The sequence below is a fragment of the Myiozetetes cayanensis genome, unplaced genomic scaffold, assembly GCF_022539395.1.
Source record: "Myiozetetes cayanensis isolate MyiCay16 unplaced genomic scaffold, myiCay2020 scf6-25, whole genome shotgun sequence".
In the NCBI taxonomy this organism is placed as follows: domain Eukaryota; kingdom Metazoa; phylum Chordata; class Aves; order Passeriformes; family Tyrannidae; genus Myiozetetes; species Myiozetetes cayanensis.
In genome coordinates, this window is record NW_026087853.1 from 52,154,447 (window position 1) to 52,169,889 (window position 15,443).

The following is a 15,443-nucleotide window of genomic DNA, read 5'->3' on the forward strand; positions in this document are numbered from 1 at the left end:
TCAGTTCTAAACGGATGTTGAATGTGCTTTTGAACTAAGTCGAAGCAAGAAGCAAATTTCAATCACACAGCTTGTTTTAATTGCAACCAGTACCTTAACTGAACATACTGCAGAGCTTCATGAATATTCAGTGTAGAATAACCAAATACACAACATTTGTACTTTTGGTATTAAAAAAAAGTTTCATTTTCTTATTCACTTTTTGAATCAGAGCAGAGTAATGGAATTTTATTTAGTTTACTCATCAGGTGCATACTCTCTTCATACTCTGTCTTGTATTTCTTCAACTACACCAAGCCATAAGTCAAGCATTAGTAAGTCATGTAACTTTTCTAATCAATTTACTCTGCAGAAACAGGCACAATTCATTTGGTCAATTGAGTTTCACAAAGCTCCCCAGTCGTAATCCTTACTATGAGGGGTTAATATTCCTGAGGAAGGTCTGAATATTGAAAACATGCTGAATATGCTTTACATTGGTGCGTTACTCAGTCTTTAGAACTGAGCAGAACACTGACATTTCACCCATTGAAATTATTATTTCATAGCACAAATGCAGCAGAAAATTACGTGTTTAAGAAAGTGAGGGATAAAAAGTTCACTTCTGAACTATTCAAGAGATGTGGTTCTTCCCTGTATGTTTTCACTATATCCTACAAATATTTTTTGAAAGACGATTTTTTTTTTTGCATTTTGTTTGTTTTTCTAAAAGACCTATTTAAGAATCTTAGAACTTTCAAAACACCATCAACGCAATTCTTCAGCTTTTTCAAATAAACACTTTCTAACAGTGAAGAAGAAATGACCTTAAGTGAAAGTGGCCACTGGATCTTCCTTCCTCACCTGAACTGTTTCTGAGATGTTGGTATTGTGTCACACTGCTTCAGGCTGGCTTCCAATTATTAAATTCACTGCAGTAAAACTCATTTTGTTATCTAATAGCAGTCTCATCTTGCGCACTTCTGAACTAAATCTCACTTCTGTCACATACTCAAACCACTTTTCACTTTCAGTCCCCAAGAATGCACAGTTACAGACTGAGTTTTATGAGGTAGCTTCCCTCCCTGAACATCCATCCAGGTGGAGCATTCAGAGGAATTATGTTTGATAGTTATGGACAAAAATACAGCTTTTGGATATTACTTAGACAATCCAGCAATGATTTTTATCTTCTGGAAATACTTGCTTAGTGTTCCATATATTCTTATCTGTAACTTTTATACTAATTTTTAAGGAACAATTTAATTAAAATTCATTTATGAAGCATCACTTAATTTAAAAACTAGCAAATGGTCAACATATATGTTTATGTTAATCAACAACAACAACAAAAAAGACTGAAATGTGTTAAAAATTGTCAGAATAATAACTGACCTATATGAGTCTTTGTATGTACAAGACTCCTATTAACTGCACTGGATGAGACTCACAGATGAGAAATCAGCCCAACTGTTTCAAATAACTGCAGTAAAATTTAAAATGCAATCAGAAAGCTTATTACCTATTAGAGGAATTTAAGGTCAGGAACCCTCCTGGTCATCATAGTGCCCTGCAGCACAGGTGAAGAAAGGATAATGAATATTCAGCAGTCTGATGGCTGGAATGCTGTAGGCAGGAAATTCCTGTTTTTAGGCATAAGAAACAAATTTAATGTTATCTAGACAGAAAAGGGTTTTTTTGTTGTTATTTGTTCAAGCAAAACAAACAACTCCTCCCAAACAGATGATCAAGCAAAGAAAGAAAACAGGATGTTACCACAGGTTAATTTCTTTCAAATAATCACGGAGTAACTAATCAGTGACTAACCAAAACTAAGTATGCAGTCAGTTTGCTTAGGAGCAAATGAGATATCAGCCTGCCATTTTTTACTGAGCCTCAGCTGCCTTCTTCAAATGACCAGAAAGCAGATAAGGCCGGTGTCTCTGGGCATTGCTTTATCCTCCCTGGCTTACATTCAAAACATCTGTTGCATAAGGAAAGTCTAATTGGAATGGCTGCCTCTGCCCGGGTGGCTGACATTTACTTGCCATGGGAAGAACCTGTGCACTAACAACATTCCCATGAACCTGACTGACACGCCTGAAGAGCTGGCTGAGGAGAGTCTATAGACTGTTCCCAAAGATTGCAGCAACCTCGGAACTTTTCCTCTGAGGCACTGCAGCCTCAATGGAAAAATCTGTAAAACAGAGGAGGGCCTGTGGTACAGTCTAACAGTGCTCTGCACTGCTTGGGAGAGAAGACAGACATATGGGCTGCCACCAACTACTAGAAGCTGGTGTGAAATCACAGGAGAATTATCAGGCTGTAACTTTCACGATCTGTTTCACAGACATTTACAAAAATTTTCCAAAATAAAGATATCAGTGCACAAAAAGATGGTTTTGTAACCTCTATGTCCCTATCATTAAGAAATGAGTTGTTTCTAAGCAGCTGAGCTATCAAAACCTGTTCTTCAGGTATTGCATTTTAATGATTTTCTATCTCACTCATAACAAGCTCACTTGTCTCCTCGTCTCCTGCCAGTCTGGAGGGCCAAGGGACAGCATTTGCTGTGCCTGGTTTTAAGCTTCTCCCGTGCCTGGTTGCCAGCTGGCAAATCAAACAGGATCCATGGGGATTTCAGCCTTTCCCCTGGAAAGGTGGAGCCTTTCCCCTCAGCAGCTCCAGGCTGGGTCTCTCCTCTTACCACACCACTGATTTTCACTTGTAGGAACATAATACTTTTGTGATCCTCTCTTGACAAATTCAGCAAGCTGGACAAGTTCAAAGGGTACTCAGAGGGAATGAAGGGAGGGCAGGGAAGAAGGGGGAAGGATAGTTGGCTGACAACCAGAATAACAGCACAATTTCTATTCCAAGCAAAACAATACCAAAAATAGATTTTGGAAAGAATAAATGCATAGCTAACACTTGAAGAAGCCCAGTGGACAATCTATAATGTGAAGTGTGTCTCTAACCAATAGCCATAGCCATAATACTTCTTTCCTCGGAAAAAGCTTTCGTGGCCTTGTTGTCTGTCCAACTCTCCCTGCTCTGCAAGAAGCTGATGAGCAGTTCCACCCAAAGCTACTGCAGGCACTGGCAGTGTCAGGCAATTTGCATTTCCATGGCAGAAGCAAATTCAGATATACAGCTGTCCAAAATGGAGACTACGTAGGATAGCTTTTAAATACAGAATAAGATGATGTCATAACAGTTGTGGTGAGGGTGCTATAGATACAGTTCTAAGGAAAATCAGGTTTCTCTGATTGAAGTATTTGGCAGGTTAATGAAAAATAAAAGCTACAGTTTCTAAATTTCACACATCCCTCCTCTGTTGTCTTCTCCTTCTTCCCAACCCCATATTCTCAGCAGTAAAAGCTACCATATTGTAAATGAAGCACAGATGTGCTGATTTGACAGGCACATTATGTGTTGCCACAGAAGCATCTTTCAATCTTGACATAAAAGGATAACTTTGGGAATTTCAAGAAGAGTTTAATAAACAAGTATCAATAAATATTTATGGATCTAATGTCCAGACTCTCCTATTAAATCTGTTAAAAAAAACCCCAACAACCAACAAACCAACCCCACAATCAGTGCTGTTGACATTTTTGTTTAAGAATAAACCCTTTTGAAAGGTGATTGTCCAGTTCTCTGTGCAGAACAGCTGAGAAGGAAGGTAAACAAAGAATCCCCATAGAGGTTGAGAAAGACACATGCTTCCACACTACTGGAAGTTTGTGCAGCTGTAAAGCTACAAAATATCCCACAAAATTGAAATACTATAATTAAATCCCAAAGGTGCTCAAAATCCATTACAGAAAAATACTGTAATGAGATTGCAAATATAAGCTAGTGGAAATGAGAGGGGTGCAACTATCCATATATCATTGTAACCTTATTTTGAGAAAACTTATAATCCAAGTACATAATATTAGTTTATTCAGACTTTTTACAAAAATAAACCAGGCCAAAGATACTTAGAAGTACTGAAGAATTTAAGTGTATCCTCAACCTATACCATAGTGTCCCTAAGAATCACTTTCTATGTTTACTAGCATAAACACCCTTGAACAAGAGCATTAATCAGTACATAACAAATGAAACAAACATTAAAAATATGCATTTCTACCACTGCTACATTCTTGCTATCAGACCTCCCAAGTAAACTTCAAAGCATATGTTAAGGAAAACACTTTAAATAATTATGGGGCGGTTGTGGATCACCATAATCAAACTGACCAACACACCGTTCTGCAGTTCGAGCCCATTTCAAGGATTCTTCAAGCAAATCGAAATAAAGAGAACCAAACAGTTCTGTTGCTTTCAAACAAGATTCCAATGTTTCCAAGTGTTTTCCCCAACATTACTGATTAGAAGAGAGAACAAGGCATAGAAAGGAATACTCTGAAGAAACCATTCAATTCCATAGCTGAACTTGCAGCTGCCAAAATAACATGCCTTCCTCTACTGACAATGATTTGTGAAGGAAGCTGAATTTTCTGTTCTCTTCAAGAGGCAACTGAGTGTTCAAGGCTTTGAGCCCTAGAGAGATGCTAAGAATTCCATACACTTCCTTTTCTTTTTGATAGCAGGGTTCCCATAACTGCCTCAGGAACGAGGGTTTTTCACACTGGCCATTGTAATGTTCCAGGGAGGTGCCCTCTGTATGCTGATTTTCACACTTGATATCATAGGACTGAAGGAATTTAGAGAAAGGTCAACATTTTCAGCAGCTTGTCTTGCAGAGAAATGGGAACTTGGCCAAAATATTGAACTCTGTCCCACAGGTCATGAAGAAGAAACTGAATTAAGCAGGGATCCAAATGCCCAAACTGACACACCTACTTTGGGATTTATACAATTAGGCCACATTTTGCTCACACGGGACAGTGCAGGACACCTGGAACTATAGGGCAACTCTGCCCTCTAAAACACTGAGCACCTCAGTCACATTCCCAGTCCCACAATCTCCCTGTCCAGGAAAGGGCTGGTAATGCACTGTGGCAATTCGTACATCATTTTTGATATTTTTATTGCTATAGCAACCGAGTGTAGGCATTTAAACATAGCAACAGACTTTTTATAGCACTTTCTTGGATGTCAAAATGGCACGTTGTTTTATTTTCCAAGCAGATGCTCAGAAGATAAGTATACAGGATGATTGCACAGCACCCACCTTCAAAAGAAAGGACTTCACAATTTCTGAATCATATAAGCAGACAGATAAGTGAGAGGCATATTGTGAGTTTCAATGATTTTGTTGTGAGTTTAAAGGACTTTGTACTGAGAAAGCATATCACTTACTACTACCTGAGAACAAGATTAGGTGAAAAACTTGCTGGATCTGTGCCCATTTTGTGAAAAGATGTATAACAAATTAAACAGGTCTTGCTCTGAAGGGGAAAATGTTCCATCAACTCTGACCTTTACCTGTTAAGTAAAAGAAAAAGGGAAACTGTTTTCCTATTAAGTGGAGCCAGGTTCTCAGGACAGATCAAAATCCACTGAGACATGCACATGGGCAAAGCTCCACACAAAACACAGCAACAGCGATTTACAAGTGAGAGTTTGGGCTGCTATATGGTTTAAGGAAATACAATTCATCATTTTCATGATAAGACTCACAGAATCAGAGAATTCTTAGGGTTGGAAGGAACCTCTGGAGATTATCAACCCCCTGCCACGGCAAGATCACCTGGGACAGGTGACACAGGAACACATCCAGGTGGGTTTCGAATGTCTCCAGAAAGGGAGACTCCATGACCTCCCTGGGCAGCTGTTCCAGTGCTCTGCCACCCTCAGTGGAAAGGAGTTCTTCCTCATGTTGAGTGAAACTTCTCGTGTTTTAGTTTACAGCCATTTCTCCTTGTCCTGTCACTGGGCACCACTGAAAAGAGTCCGGCACCCCTTTGAGATGTTTACGTGAATTAAGGAGATCCCCTCTCAGTCTTCTCTTCTCCAAGCTAAACAGGCCCAGCTCCTGCAGTCTGTCCTCATAGGAGAGATGCTCCAGACCCCTCATCATCTCTGTGGCGTCCCCTGGACCCTCTCCAGAAGCTCCTTGTCTTTCTTGTACTGAGGAGCCCAGAACTGGGCACAGCATTCCAGATGTGGCCAAGCAGAGGGGAATATCACCTCCCCTTTGACCTGCTGGCCACACTCTTCTCAATGAACACCAGGTTACTTTTCTCTTGTATAGTATTTTTTCTCTGGGTTCTTTTAAGTTCTGTGTCATTTCTACAAGTGATCAGTAAAAAAACACCACTCGGTATTTAATATAATTCCTGAACACATTATTAGACAAGAAAAGCCAAACAGCAACAGGACAGATCTCCTGGGTGATCTTTAGGTATTATTCACCTTTCTGTTACAGTTATATGTCAGCTTTGTATAAAGTGAGATGGTTGATATCTGCCATTTTACCAAGAAAAACATTTAAAATCTATTAAACTGGAAATGTCAAAGACTTTTAAAAAAATGAATCTAACAGAAAATGTCAAAAGTTTCTTATACAAGTACAAAGTTTTTAATATTCCAGTGACTCTATTCCATTAGCACGTAATATATGAACTTTGGAAGGGACTTTTAATACTGCTTTCTGCAGGAGAGATTTCAAACAGATCCCAAAAGCTCAACACACAGATAAAAACTGAGTTTTACATGTTGAGGTTTTAGAAGATATCCCACAGATTACTTCTCCTGCCCCTTATGGATATTTTCACTTAATTCATTGAGTAAACAGAGAGCAGTTTTCAAGTCTTTCTAATCTTGCTTCTAGTGCCTAAGATACTTGGGAATTCTGATACCTTTGTGTGGTTTCCTACAGTCTGCTCCACCAACTACTGCACTTACTAAAACCAGCTTTTAGAGCAATGCTGATAATTATATCTATCAAAGAATAGGAATGATAAGTTTATTAACTGCAAGAGCCCCCAGGGAGGTCAAGATGATGGGCACCACTATACTTGCACAACATGTAGGTTTGCTTCCGAGAGTTTTCCAGTCTGGGGTGCAGAACATCAGCTTGACTTAGCACCTCCTCTTGGAACAAAACCCACCCTCCACTGCAACTAGGCCCCTAATTATTTCATGCTATTTTCATGAGCCCAAAGCTCAGTCACTTTCATTCACTATTTAAAAAGAAAGATACAGGAAATTCAGTGGCTGAGATTGTGAAACACGTGTGCATTTTTTGTACAACCTTAAATTATTTCCTTTTCTCTCCACAAGCTCTCCTTCAACTTATGGGTAGACACTTTAATTTTCTATTTCTGTTCAGCAGTTACAGCACAGTTTAGCACAGCTTTGGAAGTTCCAACAGGAAATGCTAATTAACTTACCACACTACATCATAATCTATTACGTGTATATGTGCATATCCTTCTAAAAAGGCCTGTTCAGAGAAGCTGGGGGATCATTTGAATATGAAATAGGGGATTTTTCTTTTCCAAAATTTCAGAAAAATATCTCATTCTATAGGTCCTATAACTTGTTAGTGCATGCCTGTAAGTCAAAAATAAGAGGGGTGAAAATAGACCCACTTCCCCTACTCAGATCCTCCTGTATTGCAGCCTCTTCCCTGCTGACTATCACAGTCTGTGCCTTTGTGGTGTTCACTGAGAGCCTGATCTGGCACCACTGGAGTGGATGGAAACTTTGCTGATGAGTTCAAAAGCAGAGGTTCCGAGCCAAATTCCCCATGTATCAGTTCAGCACTGCAAACCATTCTGCAGAATTCTCTAAACAGCATTAATGTTACTCAGAAGGCAAACACCTACCCCAAAGCAATGGGTGTGCTTGAGCCAGCAGCGCAGATTTTCTATCGTGTGTCCATTTCCAGGATGCAAAACATTACAGTGGGTAAGAAAAGAGTGTGCAGCTCCCACAAAAAGTGCTTTCCACACCACCACTGTTTGTTATATCAACTTTTCAACCCCTTTGCAGAGATTGCAGTACCTAGCCCGGTGGACTCTATTTCATAGCCATGAGACAGCAGCTCAGGACAATCACCAAGTGTATTTACAAGTAAATTGGGGACAACACTGATTCTAAAGTATAAAATTGTATCATGACAAAGCACAGCAGAATATGCTTTAGCATTAGCTGGGGAAAGAAACTTTCAGGTTTGCAGGCACACTTGCTATACAACAGCTGGCAGGTTTGCCTGTTTCCTTCCCTGCTCCTCTCCTCCTCCCCGCTGCCAGCAATCCGAGGGAGCATTAAAAAAGATCGTGTTCTACAGGCATTACTCTTCCAAACCCACAGATGATCATATCTACAACACTACAGGTCCCTGATGACTTGTGATCCCTGAAGGCTTTGTGTTTTGTACATTTTAAAGGCGGGTAAAAGCTATTACTTAGGGGCTTGTGGTGGTCGTTGTTATTGTTTAAATCTTTCAGATATTTGATACATTTGGCATTCCTAAGTAAAATGGAATTTCTCACATTATTTTTCAGATTGTAAAATTAATGATAGGCATATTTAAGTAAACCAAAGTTAAGAAATAAAAAGAAAAAAAATGATTACATCAATCTACTTCAGAGCATTAAATCCAGGGATGCTTTTCTAGGCCCAGCTCTCCAACAAAACCCGAGGCTACAAGTCCTCTTGCTCAAATATCAAATCCCTTTCTCCTATTCAGAATTCTTAGGAAATACTTTCCAGAGAGGGAAACCGATTATTTCAGAGCACTACCATAACTCACAGTCTTAGTTCTCCACAACATACCACTACACATGTACATAAGCAGTAATTCATGTCTTGAGTCACTGGTTTATAAACTTACAAAGATCCTTCACCCACTCAGATTTCCTTTCTGTCAGTGATACTGAGATCCAAAATATCTCTTTGACCCACTTTTCAAAGGAAGCACAAGCAGAGAACATATTAGAAGGAAAATCTTCAACTTAGTTTACAGGAAGGCTGCAAGTTAGGACAGAAAAGAGATCTCTCTCTGCCCACAGATCCCCCAGATCTTTTAATAGCCCACAAACCTTGAAACAGTAAAGATTTTCTTTCCCCTTCCACTCAAAAGCCATTTATTTCTCCTGGATTTACACACAGCAAATAGGTGAGATGAGAGAACTCCAGCACATACATATACGACCCTTGAAAGGAGAAGCTCTCCCAGCAGTGTCTTCTCAGCACCAACTCCCTACACCTCAGTTGCCATACTTTGTCTTATCCAGTTTTTCAAAAAGGTATTTGACACCATACTATCCTCAAAAACTAGAAGGAAGCAGACTGATCCAAAGGAGGATGGAAGAGGCTGGTGCTTAATACCGGAGCTCTGAATCTGGCTGCTAGAAAATTCCCAGATTCCACTGTTTTGGTCCCAGATAAATAGGACTGTAGGTACTAAAACTGACTCAGACATATAAAAAGATAGGAAGCAGGGAGGTGTACAAGTTTTATGTCCACAGATAATTCAGAACTTAATCCAGAAGGATGTAAAGCAGATAGGTTTTTATAAGTCAAATACATTGATAATCGTAGGTCTTTATCACAGTGCTGATGTTAACACACCATTTTCACTAGGTACAAATAAGCAACTTGTACTTTTTGCATTAAATTACACTTACTGTCATCATAATATCTACACTGAGGATAAATTTACACATAGGCCCTATATCATACATTAAAGTTAAAAAATCAAAAAGAATTGTATAGAATAAGAACAGTAGTTGCTGAAATGCCACATGAGATCATATATTAGAAACATAAAACTGGTTCAGACTTGGAGGAGTTAGACACAGATAAAACTTGAACACCTTCTAAAATACCATCTAAAGTTATACATCCTTGCTCAAGTTGAAGGGGTGCATAAAACATCACAAGTAAAGTAACACATGCAAGCAACACACCAGCAAATCAGAACAAGGGCCTTTGGAGGCTATTAAATACAAGAACAAATACACTGGAGTGATTTTAAATTTCTACTGCTGGTTCTAATAAACTTAGATTTCTATGAGCTGTATCATTAGATCATCAAGCTCCAAGTTTGGTATAATTTCTGATATGGGATATAATCATTGATTTAAAACATGAAGGTCAGATAGAATATTAACCTGAAAGTACTGAGCTGTGCACTAATGATAGTCCAGAGAAAAATAAAAGGAAAACAGAATCTGAAATGCTTTAATGAGTATGATGCCTCTATCACATTCTCTTGATGCTGGATGAAGTAAACTGTCATTAAAGCATGCACAACATTTACCAAATCAAATACAAATGCAGTAACTGTCAGCGCTCACAGAACACTGTCTATGCTCACAACTCTAAATTCACCCAGTCTTTGCACAGCATAAACTAAAAACCACTGTCTAATCATTCTGCACAGATGGAAATTCACTACTGCTTGCAGAGAATTGTTCACCAGGTGAAGCCATCCTACATAGGCTTGAAAAATCAACTCCCTTACACAAGTTGTAACTAATATGAGTTAGAGGTAGAAAGTAAGTCTTCATTTTCAGCTATCATTTCCTTGCACTGACCTCATTCTTTCATGTTGTTTACACACTGCTGTCTGGAGGAAAAGAAGACCTTAACATACACACTAGTAAGACAAAAATGTGTTTTACTTCGCCAAGAAAATAAGATGCATTTCATTGCAGGGTACCTACCAAATAGCACAGATTAAACTGGAGACCAAAATATCAGGAAAAGTAAATAACGAGATTTTCTATACTAAAAGCTTTAACATATGAAGGTGGGTTTGTTTTTTTCCTGTACAGCATTCCGATTAAACACAACTTCATGGTCTTAGTTTACATCTAACAGGATTAAAACCAAACACACACTGCATAGAGAAATGGCTCTGGAAATGGTTTTATAAAAGATAAGTTCCAGATGAGTAGGTAACCCATCAACGTGAAGCACTCCGGCACTGTTAGGAGTACATGAGAAGGAAAGTCATACAATTTAAAAAAAAAAAAATCAAAAGAGAAATCTGCGACTTATCTCTTTCTCTATAGCATGTGTTGCTCCTAACTAAGACTCTCTATTGGTTAACAATACAGATACAGTATCTGTGACTCAGGTTACCTTGAATTACTGACTACGTACCTTTATTAATCGTCTCAGTGTAATTAGCACAGCCTTTTCTCTTTCAGTCTAGTATACTCCCAAACAGCACGTAGGAAGAGAGAGCTTTCATTATCTACACCCGGGTTTTAAGCAGCTAAAATCTGAGGTAGAATTTGAAGAGGGTGGGGGAGAAAAGGTGGAAAGAACCAGCTACTCAGTATGCCAACAATAAGGTACTGTACCTTTAAGGAGGAAACATGGTTCCGTTCTGTATCCCGGCTGAAAAAGAGCTTATTCTCTGTTATAGAGATGACTTACCTAAAACTTGAGTTATTCCTCTTTTTCCCTCAGGCCAGCCTCTCTTCACTCTGGGGAGCTTTTACCATTTAAGGTCAATGTTACATCTGGCTCTAGTAACTAAAGCTGAAGCAATTTTTAACTCAGAGATCCAACAGGCTGCCTAACATTAGAATGAGAGTTTAAATTTAAAGTAACTCTTCAGAAAGCCTTGCTTGCCTCAGAGAATTACAGAATTAAAGGCTTTCCTATTCTGGCATAAGTAGTCTGAGAACAACACGATGCAGACATCCCATTAGCACTCTTTAAGTTCAGTGCATAGAAGCTCTACTTACTCATTTCTGATTAAAACAGGCAAGTAGGAAGAACAGATGAAACAGTTTACATCATGTTATGTTAACCCTTAGAATTTTTTACTGACACAGATGCTACTATTTTTCATTCCTCTCCCCCTCCCTCCCTCTTTGTTTGGTCAGAAGGAGTCTAAATTAGAGAGCAAATACAAGGCATGTGAACTTTTAAAGAACGTCTGGCTTCAGTCCAGTTCGTGGGCTCTGCTTTCCACTTGCAGAGTAGGAATAATTCCTCTTGAAGTCCACAGAAGTTGCTTGAATCCCATGAGAGAATGTAGCTCCAAATGGGGCATGAAGAGGGAAAAGAAACCCAAAACATTTACCACACTGTATGCAGGTACCTGCAGAGGATGTGATTCAGAGCTCTCAGCTCTAAACCAGGCACAGAGCTTACTCCAGCCCTTTAGCCAGCTCAGACTATTTATTTATAAGTATTACAATTCCATCCACGGGTCCTAACGAAGAGTTCTGCTTATGCCAGGTGCTGTAAAGTTATTAAATATTAGCAAGCCAAACCCTGTCCAAATAACCTTTCACAACTGAAGTAGAGACAAGAGAGAAGAGGGTGAGAAATGCCAAAAAGTTGCAGCAGATCACGTAAAATTTTTGGATAGTAAGTTTGGAGGGCATATATTAGGACTATTTTAGGAGAAAGGAGCAAACAATGATCAACTTCCTTTTGAAAGAAGAGCAGTGAGGCAGAAAGAGATCACACAAAGGAAACTAAGGATTTGATGATTTGATCTGGAAAGCACACCCCATAGGGGAGTCATGCAGGGCAACATGAAGATGCTGGTAGGAGAAGAGGGCAAAGATGAGCTGATGGCAGCTTAGCCCAGTCCTGTAACATAAGGCAGCAAGAGGCTGGGCACCTTCTCTGTGGCAGGTCAGGCTTTAGCTTGCATGAGGAAGTCTATTATTCCACACTTAAGACATTCTTACTTCCCAAAATCAACGTAGTAAAAAAAGGTTCTGAAAAACTTCTTTAACATTTTCATTCAAGCTTGGCTCCCAAACAATGGGAGTAGATTTTTCAAATGCCATTTCAGATTTTGATGTCCTTTGTCCACTGACAGTCCTTTGCACCATTACTGACTCTGTGACAAGGCTTTTAACAAGTATTTTAACATACCTGCTTTCATCTTCTTGAATTACTATTTTATTACCCACAAACTCAAGTCCTGAAATAGACTCTCGTGACTCAGCATGGTTTCAATCTTCCATTTAGTTGTCTGCAGCTACAGAATTTTTACTAGCATCTGTAATTCATCATTTTCCAGTTTTATTTTCTCAGAACATCTAGGCCACGAGTGTCAAATGTTTCATTTGCCTACAATAGAAGTTGTGTTTCTGTTAAATCTGCATCCATCCCCACCATAGCAACAACTGCTTTGAAGCCAGTTTGGGCAAGAACAAGTTGTTTACTGCCTTTTAGCACTACAGTCCTCTGGGAAATAAAACTTTTTGCTTAAGTTGCTTGTTCATTGGCCTAGCGTCCTATAACCACTGTTGGCCAAATTTAGCCAAGTAATGGAGGTCTCGAAATATTTTCAGGTTCCCAGAAACTTAGTGAAGCCAGTGGCTTGTAAAGCAGATCTAAGCTATTGCCCCTGCTATGGGAGAAACCTACAGTGACAGAGTTTTGGTTCTGTTTTGCTTGGCCCATCCACTTGCACCACACAAACACGACCCCTGCTGTTTCTGTCATATTTAGGGGGCACAGAAGGACCCTGGAGGTAATCACAAGAAGGGGAGATCAATACTTCCCTCCATTTTCAGCTCCTGAAACTGTATATTCTATCCTGTAGCATGTTCAAATGCTTTGGCAGGTGCTTTGCCCAGAAGTTTCTTTACCATCGAAGACCTCAGGCCAAACACAGGTGAAACTTGCTAGCTAAAAATCTAAATTTTTGAATGAGGAAATATTAGCCTCTAGAATTTAATTATTTTAGCTAGATTGTTAAAATTGTATAAAGAATGCACAGCAACATGTACCATATAAGAAAAAAATTTCATTTGTTTGCTCTGCTTTTTAAGGTCTGGTGATACCTGCTGCTTTTAAAACATTCTGATGCAGAGGGCTGGCCACCCCCCATAGCACAACGTATTTGTGTTGCCACTATTTCCGTGCTGTATTCCCCAGGAGTGGCATAAAATCATTCTCTTATAAATATCCTGAAGTATTTCAGAGTAGCTGGATGTAGTTCTCTGGGGTTACTCATGGCTTGGTGGTGGGAGGTGCCCCTCTCCCACCAGTTGACTTCCCATTTTCTTCATTTTCACGGCTCTGTGACTTAAGAAAGCAGCAGTGCAGGACATATCAATGTCAAGTTTCATGAGTTGGGCTCCCCAAGTTAACAGATTTTTACTTGTGCCTTTGAAGAGATAAACACAAGCACCAAAATCCTTGTCTTACTGAAATAATGAAGAGTTCTGCCCCTGGGGCTGACATGTAGGTAAGATTTCACACAGGGACTTCACTTTTGGGGCACAACCATTTGTAAGTGCAAGCTTTGTCTGAGCAACAGCAGACAAGTGATCTTGCCACAGTAATTATTTTCTAGTTTTGGCTTTAATTGGGCCGTCTGGGATACAAAAACTTTTACTCCAATGGCTTTTTTGGGTAGAAATAGTTGTAGGTGTTTTTGAGAATTCCCATTTTTTGCTATTTATCACTTTTTCAATTATTATTATTATTGAAGATTTTATGTTTCAGGACTTTAAAATACATTGTATTAAAATGTTGCTTATTATCCTTTCTGCCCATACATACTCACCATCCATAGTGACAAGTCACGATTACAGGCTCTATTTTTATTCAGTGACTCAAATATAAAGATTATTCATCAGGCAGGCAAAAAATTTGCAGGAGAAGTGATAATATTTGCACTTAAAACTGGAGTTCTATGGCATGAGCTTTCATATTTCATTTTCAAAACATCCCAAAAAGATTTTTGTCAGTTAAGACATTTGTCCCAGCATATCTAGAATGAACTCCTATCAATGTCAGGTCCACTCCAAACATAACAATGAGAATTGGGAATTTTGTTTTTGGAATTAACAGAATTAGCCATTCTCATCATCTTATTTCTCCAAAAAAAAAAAAAAAAAATTAACTGAGATAAGATTTATGTCCAAGTTTTCTATGTCCCTTCATTTTCTTACACAGAATTTTTTTGGTAATTTAAATATTCAGTCTCGCATCAGATTTGTGTTCTCTGTGGGTTTTCTGGCTTGTATGTTGCTACCATTATAGGGTGCACACAAAAGTGAAGTCACCTTTTCTCCCCTGCTGGCACCCCCTTATGCAAATCTCATTCATGTATGCAATCCTTACCTGCTTCATCCAGACTGGAGAAAAACACCCTAAAATAAATAAAAAGTTTGAAAAGTAAATACATGAAACAAACAAACAAACAAAACCCAAACAAGGCAAAACATGCAATAAAATTTCCCCATCTGGGACTCACTCTGCTGAATACTAAATTCCAAATGGAATCCAGAATAATTGAACTAAAATGGATGCTGGTTCAACAGGATGATATTAAGTCGATATTCACTCTGCCAGTCAGCTGAGCAGCTATGTTGGATAATTTATACAAAATGGAGCAAAACTTTAGGGCACTTTAATAACATTTATGCAGCAACTTTTCTAGATGAGTGTTCTGGAAGGCAGGGGATTTGCTTCCAACTTACTGCAGCAAAAGAGAAGCACTTCACACGAATCAGAAATGTTAAATTAAGAGAATGTGCCATTGCAGAGCCTACAGAACAAGG

General features: G+C 39.0%; 1 protein-coding gene across 8 annotated transcripts in view; it reads right to left on the reverse strand.

Annotated features, from left to right (window-relative positions):
- IRAG1 (inositol 1,4,5-triphosphate receptor associated 1) overlaps positions 1-15,025 on the reverse strand; it is a 69,050-nt gene extending 54,025 nt beyond the window's left edge. For 2 of the 8 annotated variants that reach the window (XM_050336186.1, XM_050336188.1), the window contains exons 1-2: positions 11,335-11,547; positions 1,502-1,622 (exon numbers count right to left, since the gene is read on the reverse strand). The gene's annotated coding sequence lies outside the window, so the exon portion shown is untranslated. The other 6 variants (XM_050336182.1, XM_050336179.1, XM_050336181.1 and 3 more) reach the window with 6 other exon arrangements.
- Between the last annotated feature and the right edge of the window lie 418 nt (positions 15,026-15,443).